This window comes from Myotis davidii, unplaced genomic scaffold (assembly GCF_000327345.1).
Source record: "Myotis davidii unplaced genomic scaffold, ASM32734v1 scaffold221, whole genome shotgun sequence".
NCBI lineage: Eukaryota > Metazoa > Chordata > Mammalia > Chiroptera > Vespertilionidae > Myotis > Myotis davidii.
In genome coordinates, this window is record NW_006293349.1 from 2250931 (window position 1) to 2269261 (window position 18331).

An 18331-nucleotide genomic window follows, 5' to 3' on the forward strand; every position below is an offset into this window, starting at 1 on the left:
GCTGCCTTGATAATGACCCCCCCCTGGTGCCGGCCAATCAGTGGAGACCACAGCCCTGAGAGGACACACCTGGAAAGTGCTGGATGTTCTACTAGATCTTTCCTGGGGCCTCCCCTAACCCCTCCGCCCTTAAACCCTAGGACAGGACCCAGGGCTCCAGCCTTTCCCACACCCCTCCCCAACCCCCCACAGGCCTGTGGCCTTTACCTGCCTCGCTCCCAGGCTCCCAGGACCCTCATTTGCATCCGTAGCCTGTTTCCTAAGCCCTTTTCTTGTACAAAGCCGTCCTCCTCCTCCTCCGCCGTGTTACACGTAAGTGCCCTCCTACAGACTGAGTCCTGCCGCTGACTGCTTTTCCCCCCGAACCCAGTCCCCGGGCTGCTGCCCGCAGGCCGGTCTGACCCAAGGGTCGACCCCTGGCGCCTGCCTCGCTGCCTCCAACAGAATGAAAGCTCAGGTGGACAAATGCCTCCTGGGGGAGGAGGGGAGGGCTGACGGTAGTTGAAGGAGGAGGGGTGCTGTCCGTGGGTTGGAACACTGAGTTTCTCACCTGGCAGCCTAGCTGTTTGCCTTATGTAGCCACTGGCTCCTCTCCCTTTTCAAAAAACACATCTTCACCCTGGCTCCCAGTCGGCCACTTCCTTGAACGTTCACAGGAAACGACTAGAATTTTAGAACATGTACTGCAACCTCTATATTGAGATACACATACGTGTAATTACTCATTCATTCTACTAAGCCCAGTTTGCATGTTATTTCTTGTTCTAGGTGATTCCATCCGACACACCGAGGAGAGCGCGGCTGAAGGAGAACGCGGCCGGCCACTGTGTGATCGGGACGCCCCGCGTCCGTGCCTGTCGCCTTCCAGGCCGACACGGCCAGGTAAGGAGACTTTGTTCACATACTTGAAACCGTTTGAAAAAAAGAGAAATGACAGAAATGTTTTTATTTTGTGCCAAAGATTTAAAAAGAAATTGGTAAAATACGTAAAAGCAAAATAAAATCACGAATGAGCCTGTTTTCTAAAAATAACTTCCATCACTTTTGTTCTCTATCATTTGATTTTTTTTGGTTTGTTGATTTTCCCTTTATACAAAGTTGAGATAATATTCTATGTATTCTCTGTTGAATTTCTTTATTTGTGTAGTAATCTATTTTGTCTTATTTGATCCTATGAGTTAGTGTTTCATAGTTTTCATTGTATCAGTTAATACGAGCAAACACTTTTAAAATATTCTTAGATGTGTTTACTATTCAGAGAAGATGCTTGATATATACTTCACTCGTTTTCCATTAGTAGCGTTACTGAAATTTGCATCACTGTTTCAATGGTTATAATATCTTAAAGGCTTCTTATTTTCCTTCTGAAAATACCTCCAGAAGGTGGTAATGAGTCACCATTTCATCAGCCATTGTTGAAAATGTTTGTTGACCTGAATATATATGTGTGTGTATATTGTATATATACTAGTATATGTATATATTTATTTATTCAAAGAATTTTCCTAACAAAACCTAGTTTACGTGGAAGAAAAAATCAAAGTTAAGATTCTGAATTTTTGTTGCAAGCAGTAGCATCCTGTGCTCACACATTCAGCCACTGCCTCCCTAACAGCTGAGCCTGAGGAAAGGGGGTGTTGCATGTGCACGGTCGTCCCCCGTGTCTAAAACACGTCACTGGCGGCGGGTGGCGAGTGTACCTTCCTCAGCTGATGGCTGCGCAGACGTGCCCTGTGCCCTGACCCTGACCATGAGCCCCAGCGCTCTGGTTATTTGAAGGAGGTGGTGGCCGTGGGCGTAAGGGCAGGAGCGTGGAGAATCAGCTTCCTGTGTCTTCCCATTTTCAGTAAAACCTGGCAACATAAACATTTTTCAGCTCCTTCGGGCCGGGGGTGGCTGAGTGCCGGGGAGGAAGGGGAGGGAAGGCGATGCTGATGGCGCCCTCAGGGGGACCTGAGAACATGTCACAGTTCAGTGCCCGGGTACCTCCTGCGGAAGGGCGAGGCCCAGGGAACGTGACCGGGAGAGAAAGTTTTCGTTCTGAGACTGTAAATCCCGAGGTTTGGATTCACATTCTTACGCTTTTAGGAGCAGTAAGAGATGCGTCCGCGTGGACATCCAGTCTCGGGCAGAAAGTGTCCGATGGTGCAGTCCTTCCGGGCAGCGAGGGGCACGAACAGGTGACAGCGGGAAGCAGCGTCAGGAAGGTGGCAGAAGGAAGAGAAATGTAATTTCCCCCGCCCCCTCTGTGCGAATGGGTTAGACGCTAACCGTTAGACCAGTGATGGCGAGCCTGTGACACGCATGTCAGGGGTGACACGTGAACTCAGTTTTTTGGTTGATTTTTCTTTGTTAAATGGCATTTAAATATATAAAATAAATATCAAAAATATAAGTCTTTGTTTTACTATGGTTGCAAAGATCAAAAAATTTCTCTATGTGACACGGCACCAGAGTTAAGGTAGGGTTTTTCAAATGCTGACACGCCGAGCTGAAAAGGTTTGCCATCACTGCTTTAGGCTGATGCACTCTGGAGAGAGTCCTAGGGAAGTACCTCAGGGGAGAGCAAATGTTGGGGTGCCTCAGGCCTCAGCTACATTTACATAGAGAAGAAAATAACCCTTAAGCCATTGCAGAAAGCCAGGAAACCATTCCCTTCCCCTGACCATTTAAAGTTTACATTCAGTACCTCTATGTAAGTAAATGATACTTCTGTTCTAATAATTAATACTCTTCAAGTTCATCTTTACCTGTATAACAATAACATTGGTTTTCATTTAGTAAGAGATTTAAAGGGAAAAAAGTTCTGTATACTTACGTAATATGCAGTTGTAATGAGTGGTTCCTGTGTAAATCCATTCCTATTTGAATGAAATAGTGAAACCTGGCAAAGTGATGGTCATCGGCTACGTTGGTCTCTATGTTGTGAAGTGGCGAACAGCATTGTGGGTCTTGTAGTGCAAACTAATTGTGTATGCTCTGAGGTGTCACTTATTATATATACCAAAGCCTTCCCTTATTTAGAAGTCATACCTTTATAAAATGGCTTGATGTGCTTTTAGAGCATGATGTACATGGAGGGCATTGTTAAAAGGGCATTTTTTATACATAAAGACAAATAATTGAGGGCAAAGGAATAGGATTTACATTAGTAAATCCATATGGGAATGGAAGTGGCCGTCTCAGAGAAGGAAATTGGCAAAGCATGACTTGAAAATTCCATGCATGATTCATCCGCGAGTGGTCTGATGGGCTAAGGGGCAAACTTTTTGACCAGGTGACCTGTTGGGATCCAGCCCCAGCAGGTCCAGGGGTTCCCAAAGGTGTGGATGGAGTCGGTGAAGAAGTAGGGACACAGAGACAGCATTCAGTTGATCATCATAGGGAGGTTCTCTCTTTATTGTCCTGTTACATCTATATTTATACTATTGATCCCATAAGCATGCCTCTATAATTATATCATGGTATGTTTTGGGTAACTACAGTATTTCTATAACACTAGGGGGATTTACTGATTTATTCTCTTCCTTAGTCCTGTTAACCCCTAACCTGGGAAAACAACCTTTCTCAGAGAGGTGGTCCTGGTTTAAACACATAGCGCTAAGAGGGGGAGCAAACGTGCCATATACGCCAGGTCCCTTGAAACATAAGCTGTGCAGATGTTTCTTCCCTGCACCGACTGCGTCAAGCAGCAAGCGTAGATCGGCTTCCAGCAGTGACCATCTATGGAACAACACCCGCGTATACAAGCAATCTGTATGTAGTAATCACCCACGTCCGAAGAGTTTCTATCAATTACCATTTTTTAAAAATATTTTTTATTGATTTCAGAGAGGAAAGAAGAGGGAGAGAGAGATAGAAATATCAATGATGAGAGAGAATCATGGATCAGCTGCCTCCTGTATGCCCCACACTGGGGATGGAGCCCGCAACCTGGGCATGTGCCCTGACGGGGAATTGAACTGTGACCTCCTGGTTCATAGGTTGATGCTAAACCATTGAGCCATCCCAGCCAGGCACATAGTGTTTTTAAAATATGTAACTGATTTGAAGAATTTGGCATATTTATTTATTTATATTCTAGGGGCCCAGTGTGCGAATTCGTGCACCTTGAAAGGAACTGTGGGCTGTGAGGCTGTGGTAGGCACAGGGGCAGATCTCAGCTCATTCTCCATTCCCCCACCTGGCCCCTCTCGTTGTGGACCCCTCCCCCATCCCCTGTCTTTCAGCAGCCCTGCTCCCACCACCACTGCTCCCATGCCCTGAGGGTGCTGACCACTCGAACTCGCTGATGGTGTGGAGAGATTGGGGCCCATGCCAGGAGTGGGTGCGAGTGACGGCTGCTGGCCCCTATAACCCCTGAGGGCTTCTCCACCTCCCCCTGCTCCTGAGGGGCGATTGGGACAGTAGCTGCCGCTTGCACCTGCTGATGGCGCCAAGGGATCTGGGCCGGTGCCAGGTGCTGGCAGCGGGTGCGAGTGGCGGCTCTGGTGCCAGCAGCAGGTACAAGTGGTGGCTCTGGCACCAAGCGGGTGTGAGCGCCAGGTGGGACCTCGGTGCGTGGGAGCAAAAAGTTTTCAGTAACCACCAGAGGCTCTGCTCCCACCACCACTGCTCCCATGCCCTGAGGGTGCTGACCACTCGAACTCGCTGATGGTGTGGAGAGATTGGGGCCCATGCCAGGAGTGGGTGCGAGTGACGGCTGCTGGCCCCTATAACCCCTGAGGGCTTCTCCACCTCCCCCTGCTCCTGAGGGGCGATTGGGACAGTAGCTGCCGCTTGCACCTGCTGATGGCGCCAAGGGATCTGGGCCGGTGCCAGGTGCTGGCAGCGGGTGCGAGTGGCGGCTCTGAGGGGCGATTGGGGCCAGCAGCCATGGCTAGCACTCGCTGACGGCGCTGGCAGCAGGTGCAAGCACCGGGCGGGACTGCAGCACACGGGAGCAAAAAGTTTTCAGTAACCACCAGAGGCTCGCCCTGATGACAACGACCAGTGCCCCGCCCTGGTCTGGCGACCCCGCTCACCTGCTCCACCATCCTGCCGCGGGCAACACCTGCCATGCTCCACGTGCGCCCCCTGGTGGTCAGCACACGTCATAGTGACCGGTTGTTCGGTTTTTCTGCCGTTCAGTCTATTTGCATCTGAGGGTTTTATAGTGAGAGATTTCTTTTTGGATTGGGTATCTTTTGACTTAGGAAGGAAAAGAGCTGTGAACTAATAGAGTTATACTACCTGAGCCAGGTATTGCATAAAGTATCTTGAAATATACATGGGGATATGGTTTGTACATTCTTGTATGGTTAATTAGGTATTTAATAAATCAGAAAAATGACTCTTTTGGATTTAATGTAGAAAATAAATTAGATCTATTAAATAAATTACAAAGCATTTTTCACTTGATTTTGAAAAGTGCCTCAGTGTCTGAGCAACTTAATAAATTACAGATCTGGATCCTTTCTGTAAGCTGTCCTAATGCCAGGTTGCTATGAAAGGAATTAGACCGAGCATTCCCGAGTGGATTTTACTAATTTCTAGAAGCCTCGAGGGGTGTTTAGATTTCTGGAATGCAAAGCCAGCTTTAACATTAAATCTACTTCACGTATTTCCATGTTCTTCTGTCTTTTTCTACCCAGTTTCAGAATTAAACCACGATTCCATGAACATACACTGGATGACATGGTGGTGCAATTAAAACACTTAAGTTATTTTTAGGTAATTTCCTTTTTTTGTGGAGTTACCAAGAGATAGCACAGGACAATCAATGCCTCATAATGACTTTCCCAGAAGGCCGGGCGCTGGCTGTCCCTGCGGTGCGAGAATCGTTTGACGTGTATGTGGCAGTCTGGGTTGGTTTTTTGTCTTTTTTCCCTTCAAATTTTGATAATTGCTTAAATAGAATTGCTTGCTTTGCTTCATTGATAAAATTATTTGCTAATCCCAACCTAGGAGGAAATAGAAAAATGTTGCTGTTTAAGGATAGTTCAAAATTCAAACACGACTTGTTAATAGCTACGAAGCAGACCCTCTTTTTTCTTTTTTCTTTTTTTTAACATTTTTATTTATTTTTTGATCCTCACCCGAAGATATTTTCCCATTGACGTTTAGATGGTGTGGAAGAGAAAGGGAAAGACAGAGAGAAACATTGATGTGAGAGAGATGCATCGATTGGTTGCCTCCTGCCTGGGAGGAGCCTGCAACTGAGGTATGTGCCCTTGACCGAAATTGAACCCAGACCCTTTGGTCCACAGGCTGACGCTCTAGCCACTGAGCCAAACGGGCTGGGGCCTCAGCCCCTGACTTTTAGAAGCTAAGTCGGTCCATTAAGCCTTTGAAATAGAATGCAGTCCCTTTTCTCCCATCCTCAGGGACAGCCTGTGTTTCTCTACCGTCAGATTCGCCTGAGCTACAGTAACAACCTTTTAATCCTTTCTTTAGTTTCCACTTCAAAAATACACATATATTAATATGCAAATGCACATGCAGATGTAATGTCTCCCAGCAGGAAGGTGTAGTATAGTGAGGACAGTTTGTGTTTCGGGTTTAGGAGAACTGGATATGTTTTTATGTATTTTATTTAAAATGCTTTGTAGGTAAGTCATGCCTTTTTATTTTAAAAAATACACTTTTTTTGTTGCCCTAGCCAGTTAGGCTCAGGGGATAGAGCCTCAGCCTGCAGCCTAAAGGGTCCCAGGTTTGATTCCCATCAAGGGCACATGCCTGGATTTTGGGCTTGATCTCCAATAGGGGGTGTGCAGGAGGCAGCCAATCGATGATTCCCTCCCATCTTTGATATTTCTCTCTCTCTCTCCCTCTCCCTTCCTCTCGGAAGTCAATACAAATATTAAAAATAATACCCCCTCCTCTTTCCAGCCCCCCTCCTCCAGGTCTTCACCGCCCTATTGGCCGTGTCCCCAGGCCATGCCTAAGTATATAAGTTCTTGGGTTTATCTCTCCTCGTGCCCCTGACCCACATCGAGGCCTGTCGGTCTGTGCCATGCCCTGCTGCTTCGGATCTTGTTTTGTTGGTCACTCCATCATGTGTGTATTTTAAAGAAATTGCACCTGCTTCCCATCGCAAAGCCTAAGGGGACCAGCAGGTTTCTTTACGGTCTGTCTTCCTCAGCTCTTCCTCCTCCTCCTTTCCTCCACTCTTTCTTCTCCTCCATCCACTGTCAGTTCTTCGAATGGCAGGTTTGTGCACCTTCGAGTCTCCGCACACAGCGTTCCCTCTGCCTGGCGAGCGTCCCTCACCTTTCAAGCTGCAGTTGAAACTCCCTCCCCTGGAGCCCGCTGTAGCTTCTATCCGGCCCCGGCCCCCCTGCTTGTGCCGCCAGCACACCTGCTGTCCCTGCTGTCTCTCCTGTCACTCCCGTCACTGGTGCGGCTACTAAAACCTGCTCTTTCCTGACGCAAAGAAGCTGCCTCCAAGCCTGGTTCGCTCAGGACCTCAGCCACCAGAGAAGTTCTCAGGCAGCACTGATTACCTGAGGGGCTGGTGATGGAAAGGCACCTTGTTACTGCTTTTAAAGATGGGCTGTTTCTTGAGAGAAGTAAATGTATCCCTTTTATGTATCTTTTGGATTTTCAAATTCTTTGACATTATCTCTAAGCTAGAGGCTCGGTGCATGAAATCCATGCACTGGGGGTGGGGGCTCCCTCAGCCCGCCCTGCGCCCTCCAGCAGTCCGGGACCCCTCGGGGGATGTCCGCCTGCCGTCAGACATCTCTCTCGCAGTCCAGGACCCCTCACTCCTTATCACCCACCTGCAGCGGAGGTGGGAGAGGCCCCTGCCGCCGCCTCTGAGATGTGTTCCCCCTGTGGGAGCGCACTGACCACCAGGGGGCAGCTCCTGTGTTGAGCGTCTGCCTCCTGATGGTCAGTGCATGTCATAGCGACTGGTCGTTCTGCCCCTCAGTCAATTTGCATATTGGGGTTTTATTATATAGGATAACGGAGATGTATAATTTAAAAACTCTGTATCTTCACCTTATGCCCTAATACTGACTGAATGTTAAAATGACAACTTGGGGAATCAGGGGTACGATACAGGCAGGTTATTGTGTTTGTTGAGAGAAGTTCCGATTTCAGTCTGCTTACTGAACACTGAGTTTATTTTATTGCATTAACATGGTGTTTTTAAGGAATGTGTTTAGCATTGACGACTGCCTTTTATATGCTGCTTGATGACCAGCTACTGTTATAGGTCTAGTTTCCTGAAATCTTCATCCTTTTCTTTGAAAAGAAGCTGCATGAATATATTTTAATTGAAATATCGACAACAGCTGTATGCCCGCAAGACAGATAATGTTTTACTTACTAGGACGATTCTAGCCAGTAGGCACTTATTCTAAATCATAACACGTCAGGAATCTTCATTGGAGGAAGTGATATGTGATTTTTTTAAAGAGCTTCATTTAGCAGGAACGGAGTGCGGATTTGCGGGATCAGATGCTTGCCCCCCAGAGTTCAAAAGGCTGCAGAGCGTTCAAGAGGAAGCTGGATCCCGCAAGCGTGGTGTTCCCCTAGAGCAGCCGTGGGCAAACTACGGCCCGCGGGCCGGATCCGACCCATTTGAAATGAATAAAACTATTGAAAAAAAAGACCGTACCCTTTTATGTAATGATGTTTACTTTGAATTTATATTAGTTCACACAAACACTCCATCCATGCTTTTGTTCCGGCCCTCCGGTCCAGTTTAAGAACCCATTGTGGCCCTCGAGTCAAAAAGTTTGCCCACCCCTGCCCTAGAGCTCACCACTGTTAGTCACTACACAGAGGCCCGCACCAGCTCAGGGCTCAGCGTTCTGTCCTGTTCTAAAATAATATTTGTGATGGGAGATGATTCCAACTGCCGTGCCCATGAACCTGTGTACATTTTGAAATCATACCCACCAACAAAAATAGTTCTGGTCTCTTCCAAGAACAAACTGTACAATTAGAGTCATTGATAATTTCTTTGGCGGAATTCATGCACGTGACTGTTTTAAATTACGAAACAGGTTCTTACCTGCAGGGGAAATACCATGATCAGAAATGCCCTCGGGGTGGGCTGCCCCCTGTGATTTCTCCACACCTGGGCAAATCGCTGCACAGTGTAGTAGTGGGGCTGCGTTCGTGCTGTCCCCAGAAAATAAAATGAAATTCTAAAACAGGCTTATAGCAGAGGAATTAGGTGGTGTTGAGGACCCCTTTGTAACACATTATAATGTTTGGTTTTATGGGATAACTAGAGGCCCGGTGCATGAAAATTCATGCACTGGGGAAGGGTGGTCCCTCAGCCTGGCCTGCCCCCTTTCATAGTCTGGGAGCCCTCAGGGGATGGCCTACTGATGGCTTAGGCCCGCTCCCTAATTAGCATATTACTCTTTTATTAGTATAAATGTTATAAGAGCAGATATGTTACCGTGAGGGACAAGCCTGAAGATGCTGGGATGCAGTGTTGAAAGATGCTTTGTAGCATCATTTGAGAATCCTAAACCCTCTCATTCTGCAATCCCAGGGTTTAAGGCAACTACGATTCCTCCCTGTAGATGCAGCGTGTCAAACTCACGCCGGCTGTAGAGCCACGTGGTCTTGAGAGCTTTTTCCATCTGGGCCTTAGGAGCCTTCGCTAGAATCGGGCGTAAATCTAAGGGAGCTGCATTTCACAGATAAGAGGAAACGGCACATTTGGGGGACGTTTTTTGGAAGCCTATAGCCTGAAGCCTGCGGTGTGTCCATATCTCAGGGCTCGCGGGAAGGATCCCCGATAAAATCCCCTTCATCTCGGTAATGAAGCGACTTTATCTCGGGGACTCGCTGCCTGTGCCTGCCGGTGACATGTGGCCCAGGTGCTGAAGAGGTAGGCGGCTCTCTGGAGTCCCATGACGCCTTGAAGAATGTGACCTATGCTGCCGCCCTCGCACATTTCAAAGAACAGTTAGGTTTGGAGGAAATGTTAACATTAGTCCAAATCATGTGTCCGTGTAGAATCAGAGAAAGCTGCTTGCCACTGGAGAAGGAAAGAACAGGACTGGAATATGCCCTTTGAAAAGGAGGAGTTGATAAAGCTAGGGAATTAAAGCTGCAGCCAATGCCAGCTTCCTCTTCTTCCTTCTTTCCTTCCTTCCTTCCTTCCTTCCTTCCTTCCTTCCTTCCTTCCTTTTCCCCCCCAATATATTTTTATTGATTTCAGAGAGGAAGGGAGAGGGAGAGATGGGAACATTAATGATGAGAGGGAATCATTGATTGGCTGTCTCCTGCTAGCCCCCCACTGGGGATTAAGCCCACAACCCAGGCATGTGCCCTGACTGGGAGTCGAACCGTCATGTCCTGGTTCATGATGCTCAATCGCTGAGCCACATCAGCATGGCAATGCCAATAGTCCGTCTCTTCCATCACAGGACTAGCGAGCGCAAGACTGGTAACTGAAGCACATACCACTGATTCCTGTAACTGAGCGTTGGAATTAAGAATTAAAGGAAAATATTTTCATTATTTCAAAATACCCTCGGGGAGCATGGAAGGAGCCCCACCATTCTTGGGTACAAGCAAACACCATGCTTGCAGAGAATAAAGCTAAACCCAGATGCCTCGGTGCTGTGGGACAGGAACACTGCTCATTAGCAAAGCCCTTTCCTGGGACTCTTGTGCCCATTCAGTGGCTAATTAATAACTAATAATAATTAATAATGCAAAAGGAAGGAAAGATATAATCATCTAGAACAAACTGAGAAAATACACTTTTAAAATGTTACGGAATTTATCTTTCCAGTGTTTTGCAATTTTGAAAGCATTGTTTTTGCTCTTGAAAATGCACTACTTTGTATGCAGCTTCTCCCCCTGCCTCCTTTCCTGTCTCTTCTCTCCTCTCCCTCTGTCTCCCCTCTTCCTTCTGTGGTTCCATTAGGTGGGGGTCATAGGGCCCTTTCGGGGTGAAGAACGTGCTCTATGTAAATGTAATTAGAGTGTAGTGATCGTTGTACAACTTTGTAATTATTCTAAGAGCCATTGAGTTGCCCATGGTGAGCGAGTGAGTTCCATAAATTATGCATCAGGTTGTGACCGGAAAGGGGCCCTGGCCCGGAGGGGTCTGCCTGGGCGGCGGGCAGTGTGCGGCTTCTTGGCTTCCTGCAGGAAAGACTCCCCAGCGTGAGTCCAGGTGACCAGGAGGGAGCGTCGGTTAACGCTGGGGACGCAAACCAAGAACAGCCGTAGCATGGAAGCAGCGACAGGAGGGCCCAGGCGGGCCGCCCTCGCTCCCCGGGGAGTCAGAGAAGGGGCCTCGGGGTCAGGTCAGGGGTGAGCCTGGGACGAGCTGTGCTGCACGTTGCTCCCCTGGTTGGAAGCCTCCTGGGGCCCTTTGGGGCTCTGGAGATGGTCCTTGTGGGGGAGGAATGGGGGGGGAGAACAGGGGAAAGGGGATGGTAGGGTGTGCTCCCAGGAGGCGAGCACATGCTAGGTCCTTTGTCTTCAGGATTTTTCTCTCTTTCTCAAAGGCAAGCTCTCAGGCGAGGCCTCGGGGGAGGGTCCAGCAGAACATGCATCGGCTTTCCAGGTGGACCCCTCCAGGCGTGGGCCCCTCCAGGCCGTGGGCCCCACCGATTGGTCGGTGCAGGGCAGGGGTCATAGTCAGTCATCGCAGCTGGGCCTGGAGCTGAGCCACAGCGGAGCCCTCCCTGTCGTCTCTAGGGAGGTGCCTCTGTGCCTGCTGTACATTGCTGGGCCAGTGTTCAGCTCCCTGCCTCAGTTTCCCCTTCCGCCTGTCCTTTCGCAAAGAAAGCTGTTTTTAAAAGGGAGCTGCTCACCTGAGATGGACTGAGGCGCCCGAAGGAGAACAAGGACCCACCTTACCCCAGGCGATGGCAGCAAACCACCGAGCGGAGAGACGCCGGTGTCGGGCTCAGCCGGTGCCCTTCCCCCCAACAGCCTCGCGCGTTTCAGTCCTGCGATGCAGGCCAGGGGCCGACCCCCAGAAAGCGGGCATGGCCGCAGCTCTCACCTTCCCTGTGCGGGCGCTGGCATCCCGGGGTGGGAGAAGTCGGGGGTCATTCAGAGACCGTGTGTGTCTTCCTCCTCTTGAGCCCGTTCAGTGAGAAGCTGAGTCAGGGCACACACAGCATTTACCGTGGAACATCCAGGACCAGTTGGTAGATATTTTCAACGTTTGTTTTTAATGGATAAGTTTGATTCATTCTCTTTTTTAAAAAGTCTTTATTGTTGAAAGCATTACACAGGTCCTCCTTTCCCCCCACTGACCTCTTCCAGCCCCTCCTCCCCCACCCCAGGCCCTCACCACCCCACTGCCTGTATCCCTGGGTGATGCGTACAGCTCACTGGTTGGTCTCGTCCCAGCCACCCGCCCCTGCCTTCTGGACTCATCAGAAAGGATGGCTGCAGCCCTGTGCTCACAGCAGTGCAGTACGATAGCTAAGATCTGGAATCGGCCCCAGTGCTCAGCAGATGAGCAGCTGGAAAGCTGTGGTACATCCACACCCGGAACACTACACGGCAATGAAAAAGAAAGGACTCCTACCATTTGCACCAGCCACAGACCCGAGAGCATGATGCTGAGTGCAGGAAGCCAGTCGGAGACAGACGAGTATCACCGATCTCACTCACATGTGGAATCTCATGAACAAGCACAGCAATGATCAAAAGTAGCCCCAGAGACATAGGAGCGTGGAAAGCGTGTTACTCATTCCTAGTCAGTGTCGTATCGCGTGGCAGGCTGATCCTTTTAAGTGTTCTAATGGCTGCATTTGAAAAGTCTCGTCTTCATCAGCAAACGTTTCAAATCCGTGAACCGCGCCCCAGAGGTGGGACAGCGAGACGCCTGCGGCCAGAGGAGCGACCGCACTTAGCGCAGGTGACTGCTTGGTGCTCACGGCTCCACCTTAGTTGCCTCCTCTCAGTCATCAGGACAGGAAACGCCTTTCCGTGATCGCTTATGGGCCGTGGGGCCGCCCTGTGATGGCCTGTGGCTGCTCCTCGGGGACACGGGGCCTTGAAGCGCGGCCCAAGGGTGTAACGGGGTGCTGTTGGTGCACGCTTGCTCCAACTCCTGCTTTGGCCTGAAGGACCCCAAATTCTCTTTGTCTCTTACTTCCTGTCAGAAGGGGTCTCTGCACGCTAGGTTATTGGAATAGCGGAAAGGAAGACGCATTTTATTTATCTTATTTATTTATTTTGTAAATAATTCTTTACTGTTGAAAGTATTACATATGTCCCCTCCCTGCCTTGACCCCTTCTCGCCCACCCCCTGCCCCAGGCCCTCACCACCCCACTGTCTGTGCCCATGGGCTCTGCAGATGCACAAAGAGCTTTGGTTGATCACCCCCCTACCACCCCTCCCTCCGAGATGCCGCCCTCTGCTCCCTGCTTCCCTGAGGAAGACACATTTTAACAATTTCCCGGCGGCAACTATATGGTATAGTTATTCCAGTTAGTTAAAAAATAGCAAAGAAACACATCACTGGAAAATAATAAAAGCTACTCTCACTTCATCTGAAACCCTTGTTTTCTGGTCCAAGCGGCGTTTATCCTGTTATCGGTGGGGGGTCCTCCGTGTCGCCCCCCGACCCCCCACGTTGCTGGTGGAAGTGGGCTTCGTGTGTGACTCGCCGGGAGATTGCGGGGTGCAGAAAGCCTGTTCTGTGGGCTCGACCCCCGAGGGTCCACGGCCCCCCGAGGAAGACGCGGTGTCTTCAGCAGAGCTGGGCAGAGCCGAGCCTCCCTGAGCGCACGGAAGCCATGGCAGCGCCCTGGGTCTCGCCCAGAAACGCAGGGTTTCATTTCGGCTGCTGGTTCCATCCTGGTCCCCAGGAACGAAGAGCATCCAAACGGAATTGACTCCTTTGGAAAATGCCCCTCAGGCCCCTTTGCAATTCCCCGCCCTGATCTGATCGATCTGATCGCAGCTGCGCCTGCCACGTCGAAGTTAACGCCGCTCCTCCATCGCTGTCGTCCGTCTGTTCTGGTTGGAGGTGAAACAGCATCTCCTTTTCTCCCTGGGCTTAGTACTTGCTGGGCAGTCAAAACGCCTGGGGTTGTAAATTACAGCGTAACACACGGGGAGATTTTTCTGAAATTAACGCTTAAAAATAATCGTTAGCTGTTCTGAGATGAAGCAATGGTCAGCTGCTAGTATGCTGTATCTTATCATCCAAAATCGGTATAAATTTCCCAGACGCACACGGCGCCAGGCCCAGTCACCTGGGGAAAACGCATACTTTCTGGCTGTCAAGAGGTGATGTTTGTGCTGTGTTTCTGTCCCCTAAAGTGAAGGATTTAAACACCAACTCAACAAGGGGTATTTTGGATGATTTTCTTTAGCATTATGTTCTAATCATTACAATTTATCCACCTTAAATAAAAATATTGTATTAATTCAAGAAAGTAAGATTACTTTAATTAAAAGCAGAAGGATTACAAATTGAGGCTGAAAGCTAAGATTTATATAGTAACAATTTGTACTATCAACCGGTGACTAAAAAATTAACGTACCGTAGAAAATTAAAATCTCAACAATTAAAACATTGAATAATGTAGAAGAAGTTTTTAGGCCATCTATAAATTAGATCTTATTATCCCAAATATAGCTCAATCTGCCAGATATGCCACCAATCGATCATATAATCTTTTTTATTACAAAATTTTTTATTGAATTTATTGGGGTGACCTTGGTTAATGAAATTACCTATTTTCAAGTGTATAACCCTATAATGCATCATCTGCACATTGTGTTGTGTGGAAATCCATTTTTTAAGGTAGCATTTCTCAGAAAGCTTCTGATGATGGATTGTCCCAAACGATGGCCATGATGCAGTAAAATATGTTCGGGTTCATTAGCCTGAGGCGATTCTTTATGTCCCTCAGTACTTACTTTGTACATTTCACAGTGCTGGGTAGATATTAGATGACCAGTAAACGTTTAATGAATCATCTATACACACATTGAATGGTAACACCTGTAAACCTACTTTTGCCCCACCCTGTATTTGCTAAAATTGGGCCACAATATGGGTGCTGCAAGTTTCAAAAGCCCAAATAAAGGAACATGATTCTCAGAGTTCACTACAGAAGGCGTCTTTGTGGTTGGGAAGGCCTGGGAGTCCTTGGCATTGAGCTGCAGGCGGGCGGGCAGCTGCCTGGGTCCCAGCTCCCCCGAGAGGAAGAGGAAAGCCATTGTCTGGAGACATCCGCGATCTGAAACGCTGTTCCCGTGGAAGCCCCCAGCCCCAGGGCCACGCAGAGCACCGGCCATGTGTCCCGATGTTGCATTTCGATTTTGTCAGGACTCCGGGCCCCAGGTCGCCACCGATGTCTCGTTATGGCCGCACAATCTGACGAATGGTGGTGTGCGCTGGCCCTCCCGTGTTATTTCTGCAGGAATTAGAAGGGTTTCAAAACATCCCGACCTGTGTGTTTGTTACCAGCCTGAGAGCAGAACCATCCGTCACCATGTCCTTTGTTATTTCTGGTGGGAAAAAGAAAGATGAGCTTTCACTTTACGTGCTGGCAAGATGATGGAGTCATTCCTATTAGTAAGCCCTCAGGCGTGTGCTGGGGCCTGACTCTGCCCAGCGCGGCCTTGGGGACCGTGGGAGGCGGGATGGGGATGGAGGTGGGAGCAGAGCCTCCCCCTGGTGTGTGTTCGTAACGGCTCAAGCTTTCAGTGGCAGAAAAGCCCCTCTGGGGCAGGGGGAGCTCTGGGGTGGCACAAATCAAGGTGCTTTATCAACTACTGGTGCTTCCATGTTTACAAAGTACTCGTCCAACTTGTGTGCATGACCCATGGACACGGACAACAGGGTGGCGAAGGCCTGGGGCGGGTGCAGGGCGGCTGGGTGAGGTCAGGGGGGAAAGGTAAGACTTTCAACAATAAAGATTTAAGTAAACAAACAGACAAACAAACAACAGCACCTCGCCCCTATGTTGGACCCTCCCAGGATCCATTCGGAAGGCACCACCAATGTCTCTTGCGTGGCCTCCTAACCACGTGAGAACGGTCGCTCTGTGTCCGATCCTCCACAAGCCCTTTCATGTTTCTCATTTGACTCTAATTAAGAAGGAAGTGGTGAGTGTGACCGTCCCGGTCTGGGCAGCGGAGGCCGAGGGGTGGACATGTAGCCGGAATCGCTCTCTGATGTTGTAGGTAGGAATGAGGCCAAGGGTCCTTCTCCGAGGCCCGAGGGTCCTGCCTGTCTCAGGTGCCAGGGGTCCCGTCCAAGGTGCTCTCGCTCCACCCTGGGCCCATTGCCCGGCGTCTGGGAGCCTCTGCCTCAGGCTCAGTCATCCACCCTCAGTGAATGTTCTGGGAAGATACCTCAACAGGAAAACCTAAAAGGCTGCATTATCTTAATTAAAATTAACCCACCCGGCTGGTGTTGCTCAGTGGTTGAGTGCCAACCTATGAGTCAGGAGGTCAGGGTTCGATTCGCGGTCAGGGCACAGGCCTGGGTTGTGGGCTCGGTCCCCAGTGTGGGGTGTGCGGGAGGCAGCTGATCCATGATTCTCTCTCATCACTGATGTTTCTCTCTCTCTCTCCCTCTCCCTTCCTCTCTGAGGTCAATAAAAATATATTTTTTTAAAAAATTAACCCAGATGATGAGGAGCAGAGAGGACTGGTACGGTCTGGGCCAGCTCGAGTCCCAGACCTGGCCCGGTCCACCACGGAGCTGCTCATCACGAGCCACTCGAGCCCGTTCTGTTCCTGCGGCAGCTGGAGTCGATTGTCCTTCGTTCGGAACGGAAGGAGCCCTCACTGTTAGCTTAAATTAATACGACAGATCCGTAATGGCTCTGCCTGCTTAACGAGCTAACACTTTGAATTACACTTTACAATGATGGGCTGACAGTTTAAGATCATTGGTTTTCAAAAACATGAAAAATAGCCTTTTAGAAAACTCGGTGGCAAATGTCAAACGTCAGCTAATGAAAATGGGTCTTTTTATTTTTAGAATGCCGGTCAAATTATGCTTCTAACAATAATTAGAGAGGTTAAATTTTTGTGTGTGTGTGAAAAGTAACGTGGACACATGTGGAATGAAAACAGTGGTTTGTGGCATTTTAAATATAGGTGCGGATGTGGAAATTAATTTTCTTCCCTTTGATGATTTTAAATAAAAGCAGAGGCCTCGCACACCAGTACAGCTTCCCACCCATAAAGCAGTGCGGCTTCTTTTCACTGTTATGTTGGTCTTCGCTCATGACGCCTGGTCACATTTGGTACATGGCGCCCGTAAAGTCATTAGCATTAATTATTAGCCCCATTCTGGGCATTTTATAAAATGAAGAGTGAGGGAACTAGCAAGGTTGGGATGGTGTATGACCAACATGCTTTCCAAATAAAGAGATATTTAGATTTTATATTTGTAAAAATAACAAGGAAGATACGGTCCTATAGGAAACCTTTGTTTTCAGAGAAAGTATGTGAAGTCCCTGGAAGTCTTTTTATTTTGATTTGGCGCCTGGGTCAGTCCTGCGATCCTCCGGGGAAAATAGGGTAGACCAGATGCCTGTGGCTGACTCTCCCACTTATTCAATGACTGTGCTAGAGTTTCCCAACCTCTCTGTGTCCTCGTGTGTGAGGCAGGGTAAGGACAGTGCCTCCCTGATGGCATTGTGGTGAGAATTACGGAAGGCGATATTTATAAAGTGCATGGAACAGCACTTGCTATAGTGAAATCTAGTTAAGTATTCTTTTTTAAAAATATTTTTTAATTGGTTAATGAAGAGAGAGGGAGAAAGAGGTAGAAACATCAGTGATGAGAGAGAATCTTTGATCAGCTGCCTCCTGCACGCCCCACACCGGGGATGGAGCCCACAACCCGGGCCTGTGCCCTGACCGGGAATCGTACCGTGACCTCCTGGTTCGTAGGTCGACGTTCAACCACTGAGCCACACCGGCCGGGCCGTTGATTATTCTTCTGACGCGGCCGAATCAAGTAGCTTCTCTGTGCTTCGCTAATCAAAGAGTGGGGTGTTCCAGGTTTCATTGGAAACATCAAATTCTGTTTCCTTTTCCGTGTCACTCTGTGAAAAGCTGCTTGTCTTTCAGTTTTGTGCCAGGGGCAGAGGCGTTCAGGAAACAAAGTCTACAGGTGGGTGAAGGGTCTCGGGGCTGAGCGGCTGGGTGCCCAATGAAGAAAAGAGCAAAAAAACAAAACACCATCAACTGTCCGTAGCACTAACGATGAAAGCTATTCCTATCTTTATCTCCGCTGGGTCTCAGTGGTCTCGGAGGGAGGACACGCCAGGGCAGTGAGAGCTGGCAAGTACCAGGGGGACGGCTGGCCGATGAGCCACAGCCAGGCGGGGGCAGCGGGTGCCCTCACGCCAGACCACGCTG

General features: G+C 49.0%; 1 protein-coding gene across 4 annotated transcripts in view; it reads left to right on the plus strand.

Annotated features, from left to right (window-relative positions):
• The first annotated feature begins 767 nt into the window (after nucleotides 1–767).
• GULP1 (GULP, engulfment adaptor PTB domain containing 1) overlaps nucleotides 768–18331 on the plus strand; it is an 87748-nt gene continuing 70184 nt past the window's right edge. For all 4 annotated transcript variants that reach the window (XM_015566082.1, XM_015566080.1, XM_015566083.1 and 1 more), the window contains exon 1: nucleotides 768–882. The gene's annotated coding sequence lies outside the window, so the exon portion shown is untranslated. The remainder of the gene's footprint in view (nucleotides 883–18331) is intronic.